Raw genomic sequence first — 5,418 nt, 5'->3', positions numbered from 1 at the left:
CAGAGAACAGAAAAGTTAATAAAGTATGTTTTTAAAATTGTATAGAGAAGTTGAAATAAAAGAAATGGAAATATCAGGTAATAAATTGAAGAAACTTTTGCTATTATCACAATCTAATCAAAGAGTCACATATCTGCCTATGAGGCTTTGGGCCCTTCTATCATGGTAAGTTCTTCAGCCCAAGGCCAAATGGCTCTTTTATAAATGTTTCCATTTCAAAAAAACAAACAAAAACAAAAACAAAAAAAAAACCTTTTTAGAGCCCTCTTTATGTCTTTATTTCTCAAACTGTAGATGAAGGGGTTCAGCATGGGTGTGACCACAGTGTACATCACTGAGGCAATTGCGCTTGTGTGTGAACTGTGGATAGCGGCAGAGCTAAGCTACACTCCTAAGGCCGAACAATAAAATAAGGAGACAACCAAGAGGTGAGATGCACAGGTGGAGAATGCTTTATACTTCCCCTGAGCTGAGATTCCACAGATAGAGCACAATATCTTAGAGTAAGAGTAAAGGATACCAGTAAGGGGAAAACCCCCTTGAATTACAGATCCAAAATACACCATTACGTTATTGAGAAAGGGGTCAGAACAGGCAAGTTGGATCAGCCATGTGATTTCACAGAAAAAGTGGTGGATTTCCAAGTCTGAGCAGAATGACAGTTGCGGCATCACTAAGCTGTGTAACAAGGAAAACAAGGCATTCATCATCCAGGACACCAGGAGGAGCAGCCCACAGACCCAGGGGTTCATGATGACTGTGTAGTTCAGGGGGTGACAGATGGCCACATACCGGTCATAGGCCATCACAGTCAGGAGGAAGTCATCTAATCCTGCAAATAGTAAGTAAAAGTACACCTGGATGATGCAGCCTTCATAGGTGATTACTTTCCTCTGTGTCTGAGTGCTTTGCAACATCTTTGGGACGGTGGTGGAGGTGAAGAAGATGTCTACAAAGGACAGGTGGGAGAGGAAGAAGTACATGGGGGTGTGGAGGTGGGAGTCTGAGCTGATGGCCAAGATGATGAGCAGGTTTCCAAACACAGTGATCAGGTATATGGAGAGGAAAAGCCCAAATATGATGGGCTGCAGTTCTGTTTCCTCTGAGAATCCCAGAAGGCGAAATTCTGAAATTTGAGTCTTGTTCTCTGGTTCCATGTGATGGATATGACTATTGGGAAAAATATATATATATATATATATAACATGATAATTTTCACTCAAACTGACATTACTCAAATAGCTAAAATACTCTAATCTCCATTTTGATGACAAAAAATTAATGTTAATATGTTCTATATAGATAAATTCTCCTCGAGGGTATACCTCATTTCACCTCTAACTCAAAATTTTTGTCCCATTTGAGCGTATTTCCAAGCAGTTCACATTTTACAGTTTTATTGAGAACATACATATTCTAAGTACCTATACTAGATAAATATGTGCACATATATGGGATAAAATATATCTACATTTTAGATATATTTAAAAACAAATCTGTCACAATCCAAGGATAGTGAAAGATTATATTCAAATAAACATATAATATGCTAGAAGGTGACAGATGTATGAAGAAAACAGAAACGTGTAAAGGAGGGAATAGCAGGAGACATCATTTTACACTGAGTGTTCAGGCAAGGGCTGAAAACAAGGGTTTATTTGAAGAAACATTAAGAAAGGAAGAGAAGGACCTAGTGTGATACTAGGAGAAGGCACTCACTAGAGTGAAGGCAGAGGGAACAATCACTGCAAAGGACCTGAGGAAGATACTGGTTCCACATGTTTAGATCCAAACATGGAAGCCAGTGGGAGAGAGGAATGAGTAAAAGAAGGAGTGATTAGAGATGGATGAATCACAAGCTGGAATACCAATAACCTCAGATATGCAGATGACACCACCCTTATGGCAGAAAGTAAAGAGGAAATAAAGAGCCTCTTGATGAAGGTGAGGGAGGAGGGTGAAAAGGCTGGCTTAAAACTCAACATTTAAAAAACTAAAATCATGGCATCTGGTCCCATCACTTCCTGGAAAATAGATGGGGAAACAGTGGAAACAGCGAAAGACTTCATTTTCTTGTGTTTCAAAAATCATTGTGGACAGTGATTGCGGCTATGAAATAAAAGATGCTTGCTCTTCAGGAAAAATGCTATGACAAACATAGTGTATTAGAAAGTAGAGACATTACTTTGCCAACAAAATTCCATAAAGTCAAAGCTATTGTTTTTCCAGTAGTCATGTATAGATGTGAGAGCTGGACCATAAGGAAGGCTGAGCATCAAAGAATGGATGCTTCTGAACTGTGGTATTGGATAAGACTCTTGAGAATCCCTTGGATGGCAAGGAGATCAAGCCAGTCAATCCCAAAGGAAATCACCCTTGAATATCCACTGGAGAGACTGATGTTGAAGCTGAAACTTCAATATTTTGGCCACCTGATGAGAAGAGCTGACCCATTGGAAAAGACCCAGATGCTGGGAAGATTGAAAGCAGGAGAAGCAAATGACAGAGGATGAGATGGTTGCATGGCATTATCAACTCAGTGGGCATGAGTTTGAGCAACCTCCAGGAGACAGTGAAGGACAGGGACTCCTGGTGTGTTGCAGTCCATGGGATCACAAAGAGTCAGACATGACTGAGCCACTGAACAACAATAGGAATGCTGAGGAAAAAGGTGGCCTCCCTGCTACAGCTGACACTTCAGTCCACAGAGAATCCTTCCTTTCATTTTGTTCCCAGCACTTTATGGATTTAGTTGCAAGGATATCCTGTGAATTATATAAGATCCTCTGCTTAGTACCATCTTTGATTGGGTTCTGACCACTGTCACCTTAGTATACCAATTTAATATATGAGCTCAGGTGCCTCTGCTTTATTTATTTATTTATTTTTAGTTGAATGTACAGAACAGGTGCCTCTGCTTTAAAAAGAACTGTTCCTATTCCACAAGGCACAGGTTCACAGACACAGTATCACCTCCTGAGCAGCTGCTGTCATGAATTTCTTATCCAGAACCACCCTCCTTGGGCCATGAGTGGTTATAGATCAAGCTGCTCAGATCAGATTAATTTTCTCCTATGTGTGTGTGTGTTTGTGTTAAGTCACTTCAGTTGTGTCTGACTCCTATCCTGTAGGCCACCAAGATCCTCTGTCCAAGGAATTTTCCAGGCAAGAACACTGGAATGGTTTGCCATGCCCTCCTCCAGGAGATCTTCCTGACTCAGGGATCAAACCTGCTTCACTTTACATCTCCTGTAATTTTCTCCTAAGCAAAGTTTAAGTGGTATGCAGAAATTCCAGTTCATAAGCTTCTGAGAGAATAATAAAGTTGAGGCTCCTTTTAGCTATAGCCACTTTCTGCCCTGTATGTAAAGAAATATAAAAAATATGAGGGAGAGATAAAATGAAGGTAGAAAAGCTAACAACCTCAAATCACCCCTGAGACAACGTGACCAAGAAAAGCCTCCTTGGTTTGGCAACATCCCAACCTCAGTTACATCTCCTTGATGCCCAGGATAAATCAGAAATAAACATATCTCTTTTCCAAGGAAAGAAACAGTTATATCTATATGATGTGAAAAACCATACAAATTTAATATCCCAAGATAAAAATAACTGAGAGTAAACTAACAATTCAAAAATGAAAATGTACAAAACACAACAAGTTTCATATGTGTTATATGAAGCAGTAGAAGATGTCTTTCCTGTGCTTTCCCAAATGATTTGACCTCTCTGTGTGGTCTGATACTGAATTAGGCAAGTTCTACCTGGATAGAACTTATGGATCATAATTTGTTTGTTCAGTTCAGTTCAGTTCAGTTCAGTCACTCAGTTGTGTCTGACTCTTTGCGACCCCATGGATTGCAGCACGCCAGGCCTCCCTGTCTATCACCAACTCCTGAAGTTTACTCAAACTCATGTCCATCAAGTCGGTGATGCCATTCAGCCATCTCATTCTCTGCTGTACACTTTTCCTCCTGCCCCTAATCCCTTCCAGCATCAGGGTCTTTTCCAATGAGTCAACTCTTCGCATGAGGTGGCCAAAGTATTGGAGTTTCAGCTTCAGCATCAGTCCTTCCAATGAACACCCAGGACCGATCTCCTTTAGGATGGACTGGTTGGATCTCCTTGCAGTCCAAGGGACTCTCAAGTGTCTTCTCCAACACCACAGTTCAAAAGCATCCATTCTTTGGCACTCAGCTTTCTTCACAGTCCAACTCTCACATCCATACATGACCACTGGAAAAACCATAGCCTTGACTAGACGGACCTTTGTTGGCAAAGTAATGTCTCTGCTTTTTAATATGCTATCTAAGTTGGTCATAACTTTCCTTCCAAGGAGTAAGTGTCTTTTAATATCATGGCTGCAATTACCATCTGCAATGATTTATTACTCTTGGTCTTAATGTTTGATTTTTTAATAAATCCAACACTTCTAGTTTCGGGCTTTGTCCAACACACAAAAGCCTTTGCACACCATACTCCATAAAGCTGAGCAGGTTAGGAAAATTCATTCTCTTATTCTGAACAAATTTCTTTATGTGATTTAAGCCTGAGGGAACTATATTTTATTTCACTGTACTGTGACTTTGCCACTATAATTTAAGATACTAATTATCAGAGACTTAATTTGCCTTATCATCAGAGACAACTGCCTTGTTCACTTATTTTCTCAAAGGTATGTGAATACATTTAAAAAATGCACTTAAGAAAATGAGTGAGTTATGAAACGACAAAATATGGCTAAAATATGAAACAAAAAGGGTGATTTCATATAATTGTACTAAAGAAAACTGAATGGAACAGCAAAAGTTGACTGAAACATGATTTATAACAGGAGTAATTAAACATTTATGACATGAATTAATAATTTAGAAAAGACCTTGACTCAAGGAAACATGACATATAATGACCCAAAAATTTCTGGCAGATAGTAGATGCTTTGTTATAGTGTGTTATGATTAGGAATTGGCAACCCACCAAAGTATGCTTGCCTGGAAAATCCCATGGATGGAGGAGCCTGGTAGGCTACAGTCCACGGGGTCACAAAGAGTCAGACAGGACTGAGCGACTTCACTTTCACTTTCACTTTAGGTATGAACACTATCCTTCGGGATGGTTGTATTCAATTTGGTTGGAAAAGGTTGGATTGCTCAATAAAAGCTGGAATAAATGGCCATCTATCTAGAAGGAAATTAAGTAGTTCCTTCTCTAATGCATCTTTTTTTTTTCATTTATTTTTATTAGTTGGAGGCTAATTACTTTACAATATTGTGGTGGGTTTTGTCATACACTGACATGAATCAGCCATGGATTTACATGTAGTCCCCATCCCGATTCTCCCTCCCCTCCCACCTCCCTCTCTACCCAATCCCTCTGGGTCTTCTTAATGCACCAGGCCCAAGCACTTGTCTCATGCAT

At 39.7% G+C, this 5,418-nt stretch overlaps 1 pseudogene; it reads right to left on the bottom strand.

Moving 5' to 3' along the window:
* Positions 1 to 215: 215 nt before the first annotated feature.
* LOC110146547 (olfactory receptor-like protein OLF4) lies at positions 216 to 1,157 on the bottom strand (annotated as a pseudogene).
* Positions 1,158 to 5,418: the final 4,261 nt, after the last annotated feature.

This window comes from Odocoileus virginianus, chromosome 3, assembly GCF_023699985.2.
Source record: "Odocoileus virginianus isolate 20LAN1187 ecotype Illinois chromosome 3, Ovbor_1.2, whole genome shotgun sequence".
Lineage (NCBI taxonomy): Eukaryota > Metazoa > Chordata > Mammalia > Artiodactyla > Cervidae > Odocoileus > Odocoileus virginianus.
Note: the sequence above shows the minus strand (reverse complement) of the source record. Positions and strands in the feature narration are given on the sequence as shown.